The sequence below is a fragment of the Periplaneta americana genome, unplaced genomic scaffold (assembly GCF_040183065.1).
Source record: "Periplaneta americana isolate PAMFEO1 unplaced genomic scaffold, P.americana_PAMFEO1_priV1 scaffold_21, whole genome shotgun sequence".
Lineage (NCBI taxonomy): Eukaryota > Metazoa > Arthropoda > Insecta > Blattodea > Blattidae > Periplaneta > Periplaneta americana.
In genome coordinates this window covers 2,839,989-2,857,626 of record NW_027185502.1, presented here as the reverse complement: position 1 = coordinate 2,857,626, position 17,638 = coordinate 2,839,989, and the positions used below count along the sequence as shown (strand labels likewise).

Below are 17,638 nucleotides of genomic sequence, written 5' to 3'. Positions count from 1 at the left end.
TTATCATCACATTCATTTCCAAAAATGGTGAATGCATCTTTTCTTACTCATAAAACATATTCAATTTAATAATGCTCTCTCTAAATTGGTGGTTTATTAACGATGAATCGGTTTTTACAAAGTGATCCACTTTTTTTGCCGGTCAGTGTATAAAACAGTGGACACTCAATCTGTAATACAACAGACTTCAAATAATGTTGTATCCAGTTCCTGAAATCGAAATGAGAAACAACATTCAGCCCTATTAATAAAATATCAGACAAGTGTTCAGTCCTTCAATTGAATGCCTGTCCACAGCAATAAGTTAGTAGCTCGGGTTCGTTACAAGTTTACTCATTTTAGCCTCAGATTGGAGTTGGACTTACACATTCTGATAATTTGGCTTACCTCGAAGATGCAGTGAATCAAACTGTACGGAGTGGCACCATAATGAGCTTTGTCCAGAACCCCACATAAAAGCTCACCATCTCGAATTGTGACCTCTGCTTCTGACATTGTTTTCGGATCAGTAAACGGGGTTCCTCCAGCTCTCCACGATCGAGGTCTCTTCACTGCCCATGCCTATCGTGAAATAAAAGTACAAAGATAATCTTTAATGGGGGAAAACTAATTACTCATATATTAAGCAATTTGTTTCTAATATCTTAAAAAACACCCTCTGATTTAGGTCCTAGCTGATATGTACAGCTGTCAAAAAAAAAGTGGCCGCACTCGTGAACAGCGAATATTTTCAAAGTCCACTTCGGGTCGCGGCGATGTTAAACGATGCATGTGCTTGTACAAGCAGTTCCGGAACTATGAAAGTGTTCCATATCTACGCCTCGTGGACCAGTGGTAGAGTGCTTGTTTAATGACTCAAAGGTTGTGGGTTCGGGCCTTCTTCAAGTTTTCATTTTATTTTTTAATCTTTCTTTAGCGATGTAAATGATATTCAAATTATCATTTATATCCAGTTATCGTTCTTTATGGATATCACGTTATTTATATTTTGTTATCGTTCTTTAGAGATATGAACAAAATTCAGGTCATCATTTGTATTCTGTTATCGTATTATAACGATATGAATAATAATTATTATTGTATTTCCAATGGGGTTTAGCCGTATTTTACATATGTATGTTAGAGCTATAGTTTTATACACAAAAAAGATAAGCATAAAGAGAAATGGAAAAGAAAATTAAATTAGCTTACGCGATGTAAACAAAACATAAACAATCCGTAAATTAGGCATTGCGATTGCAAAACAAATATCAGGTATCAATTTGTAACATACAAAAACATTAACAACACACATACGTAACACTTCTATAACACAAATATGCAGCTTTCCGTACCATACATCATAAATTAATACACAATAGTCACACAAACACAATCAAACCATAATTACGACATTGCGACGACATCAAGCATCACATAACTGACTCACATACATAACAAATCAAGCATCCGTTACAACACATACACTTCAACATAGTAACCACACTTTTAAAAGTTACAAATGTGGCTCCAAGAAGAATAAATAGGACACTGTTACTAATTACTATTCTTCTACAATTCCTTAAATACATCTGTAATAAATCTGTGAAATTCCGATATGAATAATATTCACGTTTTTTATATTGTTATCGTTCTTTAGCGATTTAAATAATATTCAAGTTGTCATTTATATTCTGTTTTCCTTCATTAGCATTATAAAACAATATTCAAGTTATTTATATTGTTATTGTTCTTTCGCAATATATTAATTAAACAAACCGATATTTATCATTTATATTCTGTTATCGTTCTTTAGTGAGACTGTATAAATAATATTCAAGTTATTTATATTGTAATCGTTCTTTAGCGATATAAATAACATAAATTTAATATTAGGTTTGGAAAAATCCAGTTGCATAATACTGGTATTAGTTTTTCTTTTTGTATTATTACATACAATTGAACCACAATAAAATGAAAAGGAGTAACGAGGAATTGAACCTGAGACGTTGACATCTAAATTCCGACGTTCGTCCGCTGAGCTACGAGAGCAAAAGTGTGGAAACATTTTTGGAAAAATTGGCCCAATCACACTCTAAGATCTTCTGATGATTCGTAGAAGCTAGTCCAGGATGCGGGGGGCAAAGGCTAATTGAGATTTCCCGGTCTCTGACCGGGTCAAACATCCTGATAGAATTAATATTTAACCCTTGCCGTGACTTTCGGTGAAGTCCGGAGGGCCCAATTAGTCAAATCCACTCTCCTCATCTCCACGCTTGGGCCCCTTGGAATTTAATAAAATGCGAAAGAGATTGTGGTGTGCGGAAAGCAACGGGATGTTACCGCATTTAGGCCTATCCTTCCTAAGAAAACTGCAAACATGAACAAAGGAAGCTTTTAATAGAAGAAGAAGGATCTTCTGCGGACCTCTGGAAAAAGAACTAAGGAAGAGACTAGTGAAGTGCTTTGTGTGGAGTGTGGCATTGTATGGGGAAGGAACATGGACATTACGACGAAATGAAGAGAAACGAATTGAAGCATTTGAAATGTGGATGTGGAGAAGAACGGTGCGTGTAAAGTGGACAGGCAGAATAAGAAATAAAATTGTGTTTGAAAAAGAGAGTGAAGAAAGAATGATGCTGAAACTGATTAGAAAGAGAAAAAGGAATTGGTTGGGTCTCTGGTTGAAAAGAATAATGGACGACATTAGGATATGTGGATCATATGCGGAGACTAAGAGGAAGGCAGAAAATAGGAAAGATTGGAGATTGCTGGGTTTGCAGTTAAAGACCTGCCCATGGACAGAACATTTATGTGTGTATGTTCAGAATGCCTGGAATATCGTGTCTAAGAACAGTCGCTATTTGCAAAGACTAGTCAATTCCATCCCCACTCGACTGCAAGATGATCGAGATAAGAGGAAGATAGACTAAATATTGAATTGTGGCTTTTTGTTTTGTTTTTTGAACGCTTAATTGTTTGAATATTTTAAGGCCGACGCCAGTAAATTTGTTATGTTTATGCCACGAAAGATATTTTATTGAGAATAAAATCTTTTTTCTTTCCATTTGCAGCCACAATATCATAATGATAATGATAAAGACATGGCATAATATATTAATGAACCTGATGTTAATTACTAAAATAATCATAAAAGAAAAAGGAGCCATTATGTCTAGTTTGTCTCTCTCAAAAACAGAACAAATAAGGACATAAAAAGCAGGAGGTTGTAGTCGAACGCAGGACCTCATGAATAAGATGCCTGAATGCTACCATTACGCTATCGAATACCACATAGTATACTTCAATTATAACTGTAGATATCAGGCAACGTGGTCCAACAACATGTAACATCGCCTGTCTCCGAATTGTAGCGAAGATACCCGAAGGGAACTTTGATACAGGAGAGCGGCCACTTTTTCTTTTGACAGCTGTACATCTATTATCAGGCAGTACATCTCACGTGACGATATGTGTCAGAGAAAGAACAATTTGTTTATATGAATCTGAAGTCTGATTAGTGTAATATGTATCTAGTCAGCGATGTATGCAATGGAAGGGAAAAGGAACTGACTCCATTATCTCCTGGCTTAGTTACCTCATGAGTGATGCTTTATTGGTGTCACTTGTGAGGTTCAAACCTGTCTTTGGGCAGCTGACTAAACAATAACATCTTAAAAACTCGTATACAAACTATTTATTTTTTTACTTCTGTATTTTATTACTTAAAATTACTGTTCGTACAATATTAACATTTAAATAATTTATTAGACATGGTTTACGTTTCAAAATTACATCAGCAGGAAGTTATATCTGCTCGCATAATTTGGGTCCCTGCATACTTTGCACACCTTAATTTTTTACAGATTATTTTGTTTTTGCTGTGCACTGATATTAAGTACGGTATGAGTTTTACTTTGTGTAAACATCGATTTTACTGTTTTTAATAGGTAGTTTGCCAGTTGCATCAAGGGTGCATCAATCAATTATCAATTGATTACCTACAGTGATCTAATTAATTATAGACTATTGAATTGATCATAGTTTATACATTACATTCACTATAATTACAATTAATTTCATTATTGCTAGACCAAGATTATGAAAACTTCTTATTGTTACAAAATTGAAATGACAGAACTTACCATATTCTCATACACTAGAATAAAAAAATTGAGATCAAGGCCTCCGAAAAAAAAAAAAACGCGGATTTCAAAACATAATCAAGAGAATATGAAATTCATATAAGAGAAATATGTAATCAGTGGTTTACTATTGTACGAAATGGAAATATAAAAATTGGAGATTTATCCTTCGAAGAGGTGGAAAAATTCAAATATCTTGGAGCAACAGTAACAAATATAAATGACACTCGGGAGGAAATTAAACGCAGAATAAATATGGGAAATGCGTGTTATTATTCCGTTGAGAAGCTTTTTATCATCCAGTCTGCTGTCAAAAATCTGAAAGTTAGAATTTATAAAACAGTTATATTACCGGTTGTTCTGTATGGTTGTGAAACTTGGACTCTCACTCTGAGAGAGGAACATAGGTTAAGGGTGTTAGAGAATAAGGTGCTTAGGAAAAATATTTGGGGCTAAGCGGGATGAAGTTACAGGAGAATGGAGAAAGTTACACAACACAGAACTGCACGCATTGTATTCTTCACCTGACATAATTAGGAACTTAAAATCCAGACGTTTGAGATGGGCAGGACATGTAGCACGTATGGGCGAATCCAGAAATGCATATAGAGTGTTAGTTGGGAGACCGGAGGGAAAAAGACCTTTAGGGAGGCCAAGACGTAGATGGGAGGATAATATTAAAATGGATTTGAGGGAGGTGGGGTATGATGATAGAGACTGGATTAATCTTGCACAGGATAGGGACCGATGTGACATTACAGACTACTTGTATTGAAGTTCGATTCGACGATTTTTCTGTAAGAAGAGATCTATGATAGGATCATTCAACATTGCCCCTTTCGTGTTCAAGAAAAGAGATATTTCTACTGACATCAAGTATAGCCCATAGTCTATTCTTCCCTTAGGTATTTCATTGGTAAGTATCTATGTACATGCAGCAGAGCACATGCCGAACCTCCTGCAGGATGGCAGTATCAACAATTAGAACAGAAGATCAATGTAAATGAAGACTGGCCTGCTGCTGTAATGTATGAAAATTTAAAATCATGAATTCACGAAGCTGATAAAAAGCCTCTGGAGCAGGGAGTGAGAAGTAAAATAAATCTAATTGGATGACATGGAAAATTCTAGAGGCAACAGAAATGTAACAATGAACCTATACCTCAAAATCTGGAGCTGATCTGGGCTGTTGCAGCAAGTGTAATAATTACTAAGGAATGGTAAAAACAAAGCCTTCAGGAAAAGTATGTTACAAGACAGAACATACTGTGGGATTTGGAAAATCAAGACATGCCTGCAAAACAGTTACAAGAATCTGTGTCCCCAAGTCCTAACACCGAAAAGCAGAATTAAATAGGAAACCATTGCTCACTGATCCAAAAAAAAAAACGAAAAAAGCAGCAAAAATCAGAGAGGCAAAATTATTTACAAAAATCACTTCAAAACGATTTTTTTTAAAGAAATGAAGAGTACTGCATGTTTTATAATCATTATAAACCATTTCATACTAGTGTATCACAGACTACAAGTCCTGTAAATTACAGGCTAGTACCGCATTTTATTAATGTCATATTATTATCTATATACGAGGCCTGTCTAAAAAGTATCCGACCTTTAGCCAGAAAAAATATTTCAAATACCTGACGGGGTTGGGACCCTAATCCCCTTCAAAGTAGGCCCCTTGTGCTTGCACACACTTAGCCCACCGATCCTTCCACTGCCGGAAACATCTCTGGAAGTCTTCTTTTGGAATGGTGTTCAGCTCCGTTGTCGTGTTCTGCATTATCTCTTCTCTACTCTCAAAACGGGATCCTTTCAGTGGTGTCTTCAATTTTGGAAACAACCAGAAGTCGCAAGGGACCAGGTCTGGAGAGTAGGGAGGTTGGCGAACGGTTGGACGGTTGTAATTCCATGTTTGGCCAAGAAAGTGTGGATCAATTGGGATGAATGTGTGGGGGCGTTGTCGTGATGCAAATGCCAGTTGTTCGCCATCCACATGTCTGGTCTTTTGCGCCGAACTGCATCACGGAGTCGCTGGAGAACATCGTGATAGTACTCCTTTGTCACCGTTTGTCCTTCCGGTGCGTATTCGTGATGCACAATTCCACGGACATCAAAGAAAACAGTCAGCATCACCTTGATTTTGCTTCGCACCTGCCGCGCTTTCTTCGGCCTTGGAGACTCGGGATGCTTCCATTGCGACGATTGTCTTTTTGTTTCTGGGTCATACCCGTACACCCATGACTCATCTCCAGTTATCACGGTGTTCAGAAACCCAGGATCAGTGTTGGCGGTGTCCAAAAGGTCCTGTGCAACGTCACGACGGAGGTCTTTTTGTTCCGGGGACAACAACTTGGGCACGAATTTCGCAGCCACTCGGTTCATGTTCAAATCATCACGCAAAATTGCATGTGCAGAATCTTTACTCACTCCAACCTCTTCGGCAATGTCCCGCACGGTCAAACGACGATCTGCCATCACCAAATTTCGCACCCTCTCAACAACAGCTGCACTCCGAGCAGTTTGGGCCTGCCACAACGCTGCTCACTCTCCGCTGATGTGCGGCCATCTTTGAATTGGTTGAACCACTCCTTAATTTGTGTTACACCCATCGCATCTTCCCAAACACCTGCTGAATCTTACGAATTGTTTGACTTTGAGAATCACCAAGCTTTTGCAAAATTTGATGCAGTATCTTTGCTCAATTCGTTCAGTCATCTTGCGAGAAAACTAAATCCGACAAACACTTAGAACAGCACCTTACTTGGCGACCACCAGCCAGTGACTGGCACAAGCGAATGCGGTGAAAAAATTCAAGCATGCGCATTACGGTTCCTCCTTCCACTGTGCACAGTGGCACCGCCTTAGAATCACTACTTTGCGCGGGAAAATTTAAGGTCGGATACTTTTTAGACAGGCCTCGTATTAGTATACATTATTTTCATATTGCATGTTGCAATCCATTAACATACAGAGATTGCTTTTGGGTGGCTTAAACATTCCTTGCTATTTGAATAGATCAGTTTTCTCCGCTTCTGCATTTTCTTCTTCCTCATCATCCTCCTCCTCTGAAGATGGAAGTTCTGTTGCTATTCTAGTAGATTCTGGTGCAGTCATAAGATTAACGACATCAGTAGAGAGTGATCCCATAATTTTCCTTGGAAAATGTCTGATAGAAGACATAAGGGGTCGGATGTTAGCAGAAGCCTTCGAAAAACATTCTGATTTGTAGCAGTTCTGGAAATTTTTCTGAAGTGATGTTCTTTGTATGATTTTATATTTTTGTTTGTTGCGTCTTGAGCTTCATTTATCATCTGATCAATTGGAAGAAGGGCAGCAGAAATGGCCGCTGATCCATGTACAAGCACCTTGTGCAATAATGTAGTACCAGGGGTACTTCTCTACAAAAATGCGCGCAGTTTGTACAACACATTCTTCATAATCTCCCTCATTGATGTCACAGCCACATGGCAGGTTCTAAAATTTGTGGAAAATCTTTCAATTGGGCACACAACAACCTGTGCAGCTCGATCTACACCGAGCTGTGTTCCCTCGTGACCCCAGACTTCAGGTTGGTCCACAAGTAAGCCTAGTTCAACTCTTAATCCAACCTTTATGTGGGTTTTTCCCGTTTTCTACATTATTTTTGTCTCCTTGCCATCTTATTTGCCACTTCCTAACATCAAGACGACAAATTAAGAATAGATTACATTTAAAAAGTCTAATCCGCGCATTAAGTGTAGGCAGGCTGAATAAGAGCAGGTTGGCAGTTTTTGTTTTCATTTTCACCTATTTTTCCTAGTTATTCATTTGTCAAGGGTTGGCTCCACAGATGTAACCTGATTCTGTCAAAGAGGTATCGCTTATAGCACTGCAGGCCTTATCACTGATCATCATCATAACAAGAATGTGTCTGAAGGTACGGTCACACAATGCTACTTTTGTAGAGGTGCAGTACAAAAAACAGCGCAATTCTCATACTGCGATGTGTGAACAACGGTGCAACCCGAAGAGTAGCGGCTGCCGAACCTGCTGCTCGTTACTTTTTCATGCTGCACGCAGCTTAAAAGTAGCGACGTGTGAACAGGGTTCTCAGGGTTACAGCCGCAGCATTTTTGATATCGGTTTTGTTGAAACTTTTGCAGCAGTTGCAACCAGTGTTGCCACCCAAATGTGCCAATGATACTTCTATTATTTGGATATATTTTAATGTTAGATGTGATGAAAATAAATGATTTGTAACAGTTATTAAATGCACAACACAGTCTGAGTATATTTGCTGATGACATAATTAATTTTTTTCTTATTTTTCATAGCGTAGTTTCAAACAAGAGGGTTGCCAACATTGATTATGTGAATATGTTGGTTCTCATTTAAGTATATAGGCGTTTTTTAATAGCTTTATAGTAAAAATAATGCTAATTTCTGAATACTAGTTAGGACAGAAAAGCAAATAATAGATAAGTAAGCTATCGCATGAGTTTCATAATCCAAAACTCTAATGTGAACATACTCACAAAATGTATATTGAAAAAGTCAACATGGATATGGAAAGCTGCAGCTAGACTGCGGCTGAAAAAGTAGCGCCTTATGTGTGAACAGACTCGCAACCTTCAGTTGCAACTTTTGCAGCGCTTGGGTTGCGCAGCATGAAAAGTAGCGTGCAGCGTGCTACTTTTGGCTTACGTGTGAACACGACACGCAACTTTTGCAGCTGCAGTACAAAAGTTGCACAGCAAAAGTAGCCTTAATATGGAGCTCTTGCCCTGTATTTTTAGTAACTATTGTTGACTATAGTGTAGATATCTGGTTTTCTACCTAGGCCATTCTTCTTCTAATGACAAATCAGTTGTTTCCTTTTCCTACTGCCATTCGATTATCCCCTTATTGTCTACCTGGTGCCACATCATTATTTTAGTGCAAGTTTTTCTTTCTTCCTCGATCGCTTATTGATGTCATCCTTGCTTGCCGCTGCAGCTGTGCTGGTCGCTGGCCTCTCTTCCTGGTCGCTGTAATTCACAGACTGTTTCATTCCATTGCTTGCTATTCTTTCCTGTGTGATGACCTCTCCATCTTCTAATTTTCCAAATAGTTCTCCCTTCGTATATTTTACTGCAATGCTCCTTATCTCCTCTTTCAGGTCTCTTTCTTTCATCTCATCAACATTTATCCCTATCTCTGCATGGTTAAAATTTTCCAAACAGAATTCTACACCAAACATCTTCCTATTTATCTTTAAGTTATATGCTATCTTATATTTTAGTTTTTTGAATGAAGCTGCAATTTTGTGTGTTAGTATTGTGCAGCATATTAAAACAATATGAAATCTACAAACACACAATAGCACATCCACAACATATACTTAATACGCAATTACAATTCAACAAACACACATTATTTGATCTAATAACACACAAAATACAAACAACCCCCATCGTCATACGAACCACAAACGACAGTGAACACTAAAAAGCAAGACCAGCTAAAGTCTCAGGCATGACAGTACCACAGTCTACTAAATATAGTCGCGAAGCTTGAGGTGATTTTTTGCAAATCTCGCGATAAAGCGCTCCAAGCGGTTAGCAACTAGAAACAATAGACTGTCCACGGTCGACTTTGGATTTAGAGTGGACTGAGTCGTATTTCCATCGAGTGCTAGGTCGTTGCGTATTTCGCATTGATGCTCCTGAAGAAAAATCCTAACATCTATTTCTTATTTTACTTCTAGATGCAAAAAGTGGTTAATAAACAGCAGGAGGGAAGATCTAATGACAAAGAATGAAGCATATCTTTATAATAATATAAAGTTTTGCTCTCTTCATTTCGAAAACACACAATTTATGAATGAAAACAAAAATAAATTAATCTGAAATGCTGTTCCAACTTTATTTGATGTTTCAAATAAACCTGCAGCTGAGAAACAAAAGCTTTGCACTAATTCTACGTCTGTATCAGCTGATTCCTTGAATAATTCTGTGGTGTTTGGGTAAAGGGAGATAAGTCATAAAAATGAGTTCGGAGATAAATGAAAATTAAACTTGGAACCCTTATTACAAAAATTTTTCTACACAAATGAAACACATCAACTGCTAGTATTCTTTGATTTTTGCACACTCACTTGTGTAATTTAACTTGTGTGTTCATCTGGGCAAACAAAAGTCCACCTGGACAAAAAAATAACTTATACACCTTTACCCGAACACCACAGAATTGTACATTTTCAGACAACTTAGGCCTACTTTTTTTTTTCAAAGGATATGTTCTTAATTATAGCTGTTAATTTTATTGTTATTTTTACTTGTTACTTTACTAGAGACGTAGAAAAAGTAAGTCTGTTAGAATAAAATTTATTGATCACGTTTTATTTCCAATTCTGGTGTGATTATTATTGCTTAACCTCAACTACGTAAGCCTACACTACAAGTACCGGTACACATAAGTTACTCCATTAATTCATATTTCCATTATTATTGTTATTATATTATTGTTGTAAAGGGAAATGCAAATTAATATTTATTGGTTTCATAGTTCATTATCGCTATAATCTCGAATGAGTGAAGCGATTATAGTAAATTTCAGTTCGTTTTGCACAAACAAAAATAATATTAACCTATTTCTTGCAGGTATCGAGTTTATGGTGGAATTTAATATACTTCATTAAAATAATAAATTAACTTTATCCATTTAATATTTCAATAATGGAAGGAAGATGTTAATTTTTCCAAAAGAACACAACAACGAAAGTGTAACATTTTGTCATCTGCTATACTAAAAGCCAGGTTATGAACCAACTAAACCGGAAGCAACGTTCTGTTGGTCTCTTTCTGAGCTCTGTTGCCACATAGTGGGGCGAGATTCAAAGCGTGTTCAGCGTTTGTCACCGATACGTTTAAAATAACTACTGTATATAGTTCTCGATAACACTATCTACAATATTAGTAATTAAAATTACTGTTTTTAAGAAAGCACGAGCTAATGACGCTGCTACGAAATGCGATTCGTAATGCACGTGGTACTGCAAATGAACTGGCTACACTGTCTCCGTGATTCTGTTGCCAGATTTTCGTTAGCAGACGACATTTTCACGCGCGGTCCAATGAAAAGCTCCGTTCTCGTTCTCGTTCTCCCCTCCACCCCCATACTCAACGTGTCATCACTGCACAGGCTACCCCTCTAATCCGCACTTTCCTCTCGCCCATCCAACTACTTCCTGTTTCGTCGGTTCATAACCTGGCTTTTAGTATAGGAGAGATCTGTGATGATGAGGCGATAGTAGCAATTCTAGTGGTGGGCAACTACCCATGTTTGCATTTTTACTACATATTGAGCTTCGCGACTGTATATAGTAGACTGTGACAGTACCATCTGTCAATAAGATATATTATTAAAGTTTTAAGTTTTAATGAAGTTTTATATTTTATAATAAGTGTTAAAGTGAACATCAGAGACAAGCAAAAACTATATCCGATGGAAATGGATGGATTGCAAAGGAGTTGCCTAGTTTTTGCATTACAATGAATTTGAAATTATGTAATAAGAGAAAAAATGAACCAAAAAGAAACAGTAGCTGAATGATTGGGAGGTAAAGCACTGCAGTAGTATCAAAGGATGCCAGAAGAGAAACGGCCAACGCAGATCTTGTCATGGTCACAGCAAGGATGCAGGAAAGACAAAGGCCTGCATCAGCTGAAGAGAAGGAATTGCCAAGGCAATACGGGAATGTAATCTTGATGAGGCCAATGGAGTGACAGAAGCCTCTGATGTCAAGCAATAAAAGGCAAACCCTGGCAACCAGGGACAAGTACAGTAACCACTAGAACATGATGGTGCACTGAGCACTTACAATGGATAGTATACGTACCTGGTCCGAGACTTTTGATGAGGAAGTGAGAGTCAGTGTGTGCTGCCCCTTAGGCACATTGTTTATAATTATTGTAGAAATTATTTGTTTCCCAGACCAAAGAGGAGCTGGTTTCAATATGGCTGGTGACAACAGCTTGATCTCGCCCTTCTGATGCCCCAGTCCCTGGAAGACAAGCTGCTGGTACTCTTCTCTGCAACACAGATTCAATGTTTGTAATGTACATTCCGCCTGCTAGTCTGTAGGCTATAATGGTATTAATGTTGAACTTCTGAAATAATAACATCAAAAATAAATACAATAAAACTTGTTTAAAGCGGGGGGAGGGGGGGGATTATTTTCCGCATTATACAAAATTTAAACACGTAGTCACACCAGACAACACTCTAGCAGTAAGTTTAACTGTTCTTAGGTTTACATTTGATCTTTTGTGAAAATTACAACTGCCAAGCACTAATTTATATTACATGAACATTTTATCAATATGAGAATTAAACAGTATTCCACCATTAGCAAGAGAAATTGTGCATTGTAGAATGAAAGAAATTAGACCTTTACGAATATAGATTAAAAAATGAAAACAATGACATTTTAAGGAAGCAAAACTCCATGTAAGATAGAAAATAACATTACAGAGCATGCATCAAATGTTCATCATCTGGTTTTTAATATATCACAGCACCTCAAACAAGATGTTAATATGGAATTAATTATACATCAAAGAATATGTGGAACATATGAAGAATATATAAACACATTTTGAAAAGCACAAATGAGAATGTTATACCTATGCTGACTTGTGTGAGCTGCAACAAACACAAAGAAAGGAAAAAGCTAATTAGGTGATAGAATAGGCCTATAACACTTTTATATATACAAAACAAACAGAATTGCGTATTTTCCATTTACTTGAGTGTATATTAATAAACAGAAACAAGACTGGTACACACATATTTTAAAAATGTCAACAGAGAGATACACCAAAATATTACTAGATTTCAAACTCATATGATACTGGCACCTTCTGGCCACATGGAAATTGAATTCTGTTGAAATAGGATACAGGCTTAAACCTCTCTTGAAGGAAGAAACAGGCTTAAAGCTATGAATTATATGCACTGATAACATCCTAGTCAAAGTAAATTCAGGACAGTTTGACATCTTGAACAGTGGCGAAGCATGCATGACCATGCAATTGTTTTAATTTCTCTCAAGAAAGTTGGCGTGATTAGACATTATTCCTTATATTATTACTATTATTATTATTACAAAGCATAAAGTTCCATTCTTTAACTTTCAAAATGCAATTCTGTAGATTTACCAGTATATTTATATTTGATATCTAGCTGCTGTTAATTTAGGCACTACGGGCCGTATTCATAGACATTTTTAGCGCGGGTTTCCGGTGGATGATCAGCATTTTTCGTATTCATAAATCAGTGTTAGCGATAGGATATGATTTGAATTCTGTACAAGTAAAAAGTGGATAGCCGGGGCTAGCTTAGTACGCTCGTAGCGCGTGCTGCGAAATGTCTATGAATAGCACCCTACTAGTCTGTCCTGAGAAAATAGGCTATAATTTGCTTTTCCTCAAAGTTCATATGTTGGAAAGGTTTTAATTTATGTTTTCCAATGTAACAACACCTTGTCACAGTCACCTATGTTGACATTAAATAAAACGACAAAATACAACTTTATCTTCTCCATGATCTGAACGAAACTTGAGCACTTGAAGTGTCACGAAATCGTGCTACACTGAAAGTAAATTGTAAAAGGTGCGGATCTTAGAATGGTGAATAAACTATGTCCATTTGCTATTATACTGAAAAATATCACTGCCAGAATAACATATGGTCAAGCAGCAGAAAACTGTGTGTCAGTCCATCACTGTCGTATAGCATGCAGACTTACACTCTGCCTTTATGGCATCCGAAGTGACAGGTGTTTCACCCTAACACATTCTTTCTCTGCTCAGCGCTTGTATGAGATCTGTGAACAGTAATACACCCTGAGGCTTCAGAAGGCATTTTGGTCGAATGCTGCATATAGGCCATATAAATTGCATGCAGTCTAACCTGGTTAGATTTAAAGTGAATACAGCATTATTTAATATTTGTGCGGAAAATAAAACAAAAAAAAATAAAATAAAATAATAATAATAATAATAATAATAACAATAATAATAATAATAATAATAATAATAACAACAACAACAATTCGACTTATAGGTACTGTGTTTTAAAAAATAATAGGGCATGCTCTGAATATTTGCCACTGATCTTGAAATGAAAAAGAGAAAAGTGATATGTTTCACACTGACTCTAGGGAATTATTAGTTTACTCACTTTACAAAAAATCGTCCTCTAATAGACAGCAGTACTCCTGCCACAATATGGTCTTGAATCAAGCCACTCAATGGTGTTCCATCTTTTGGAACCAGGTACTGATTATTTACACTCACTGAAAATGAAATAAAATTCAGAAATGGAAGCCAAATATATCTATTTACGGGCAGAATTTCCTAAAACTATGGGATGAAAGAGCAGGTGCAATTCAAGCAAAATTTTAAGAACATAATTTCTTACAACCAGGGTCAGATTATTTACTGCGCACAAACTTTGCTTTTTTAATCTTTCAATTGACCATTACAAAATATACTAAACATGTTTCCTTGATTCATTCAAGGACATGCTACAGAGTCAATGGCATAGTTTGGTTGGTACCCACTTGAGAACTAAATCAACGAGTACTCTTGTCTGGTGTCATCTGCAGAATTTTCAGTTTGTGTATCGGTATACACACGGATGTGTACTAATGAGATCTTAAACACACTTACTCTTTCCTACAGTAAATCTTTAAGTTATCATGGTGATACATGTTACCAAGAGTTGAGACTGAAGCATAATAATAGAACTGGATACAGAATTTTGTCTTTATTCGTCATTATTTATGAACAATTAAATCTCCAATATAAGTTAATCTATAAAATGGGACCAACAACTCTACTGTCTTAATCAATGGAAGTAACTTATGTTTTGCAATTTTATCCACTTAAAAAACTACTATATATGGGTTTGAACTCAGGATACATAGGTCCAAAGGTAATTCTGGTAACAAAAAAAGTGTTAAAATACATTTTATGATCAATTTCAATGAATACTTAGGTAATTAAATATACAAAGTTTTAAAAAAATCTAATGTCACATACAGACACAAGTAATGTAATGCATAACACGTAATATAAAATGAATTTGTACGGATGTTGCATTGGCACACAGAGAATGTTATTGCAAATTACTGTCAGTTCAAGCAAACATGCCAAATATACAAGTATTCAAGTATGTGACATGGCAGTGAACAGTTTAATAGCTCCCTATGGATATAAAAAAATCAAAACTTGCGAATATTTAGGGCCAAATTAAAGAGGTACCTAATTTCTCACACCTTCTATTCTGTAGATGAATTCACGACATTCAACAATGCTGAACATATATTTTTATCTTGTATTAAGTATCGATACTAACCCCTTGAGTTGTATTACGATAATGTAAAACCCTTCTGTATATATAAGGGCACTCGAAACATAATGGCAACATAGTTAGTGTTTCTCCCTAAATCTATTTAGGTTGCTTTTGGCATTACACACTACAAAATATAGACCCTTGCCAGTCAACAGTACATTGAAAAACCCTTGGAAGATGATGGACTCCATCTGCAGCATCATTTCTGGATCTCTTTTTCACTGATCAATCTAAAGCTGTTCGGATGCCAACTTTTGATTGAAAGCAAATGCCTCGCTTCCACCCATTTTGCAACAGTTCGGTATGGTAGGACTTTTCTCCCACAAGTTTCTGAGTTGCATTTTTTCTTCTTGCAACTTGTATTTTTATGATGCATCTTTGTTCATACCTTACTAACATTTCTAGGGCGTTATTACTTAATACAAATCAGAAACAGTCCCTGTATTCACAAAATATGGTTACTTACAGACTTTTAATATTCCACATTTATGCAACAATCGCTCCTTTATTACATACTAAAAGATTCCAATGCTCACCGCTAGGAGTGCTGATTTACAGCATTGTTGCCATTACTTACTGAATGCCCTAGTATTTCAACTAGACTTTCGCTATGGAATAAGTACTATTACGATTTTTCTTTCGACATATTCCATATTCTAGCTGTGAAGCGATGGAATGTAAAAAATACAATACAATTGTAACTATGCACCTGACAGCTTTGTGTAATGTAGACAGTGAGAGATCCGACGTTGTCACAATGACCACCATACAACAGCAGAAGAGTCCTTTGCACAATTCTGATGCCTTACTATGTAAGATGCTATTGCCTTTATGCAAAGGATTCTAGTCTGTGAGTCATCACTCTCTGAACAACATCTTTTTTTTTTTTTTCAGGATTTCACAGCAGTGCATGTCATAGTAACAACATGAAGCAACTGACAACACAGCAGTTGATAGAGTACGTTACATTCCTATTAGTGGAGAAGGCTACTGTGCAGTGTTCAATTTTTTCAGCTTGGGTATATTTTCGTGTTGATGTACTTATTCACGAAGTCTGAATGTACATATTATAACATTATTATATTCCTTTATTTGTATTCAGTTCTAGGTTATACTGTGCTACATTTTTTATTCATTTTGTATTATTACTGCTCCTTGATATATCAACGCTTTCGAAGTCGCACAAGTCGATGATTTTCAATATCAGTTCAATGTTCGATGTCGAAACAGCTGTGATTATCACGTGGAATGTCAGATAGTTATGATTTTTTTTGCCTAAAATTTTTTCCTGGCATATAATACTTAGCCTGGATTTTTAAAACCAAGAATTATGGAAAAAAGTGCGTCTAATACACGAGGAAATATAGTAGTGGCTCTAATAGTCAAATTTTTGGCTATGGAAGATTCATATTATTTATTACAAATAATAAATAAAGTGTTTCGAAAAATTATCTGATTGTTTTCTTTTAAAATTAAATGCCAAATATACTTCTGGAATAATAACAAATATGTTTAATCTGTGTGATGATTAATGAGTCTAGTGAAGAATGGGAAGCTATTGATTGATATGAATCAAGTGAGGGGATGATAGAGGAAAGAAAGGGAGAGGAATCCAGAGCTGGGATAATAGGAGAATGAGCTGAGGTGAATAAGTAGAGTGTAATGGAGTGCAAGTCCAAGTGTAAGTTACGAAAGGGATTGCGATGAAGAGAACAAAGAAGAAGTCGAGAACATAAGAGAGAAGAAGAGCGGAGATGATCCAAGTCCAGCGACCATAGGAGATACTGATAGGGTACGAAAACTAGAGGAAACTTGTAAAAACAGTTCAGCGAACATAAGATAGTTAAAGAAACAGGGATGTGTGAAGTGTAGCAAGTGAACTAGAGGAGAAATCTGACATAGTCTGAGGTATTGATGCCATCAAAGATGTGATGATTAGATCAATTAGTGTAACTGAAGTGGATCTGAGAATAAGATAGAGGAATAAGTAGTGAAGTGTTAAGGAGAAAATGAATAGAATAAACAGTGAGAAGAAAAGTAATGAAGGTACTGAGGCTAATACGAGTTATGAAAAAATAATACTGAGTGTTTCATGTAACTGAGAGAGGAAGAATATGGAAAGTGGAGGAGGT

At 36.5% G+C, this 17,638-nt stretch overlaps 1 pseudogene; it reads right to left on the bottom strand.

The window, feature by feature from the left end:
• The window catches only part of LOC138693790 (DNA-directed RNA polymerase I subunit RPA1-like), a 190,347-nt pseudogene that overhangs the window by 34,663 nt on the left and 138,046 nt on the right, over window positions 1–17,638 (bottom strand).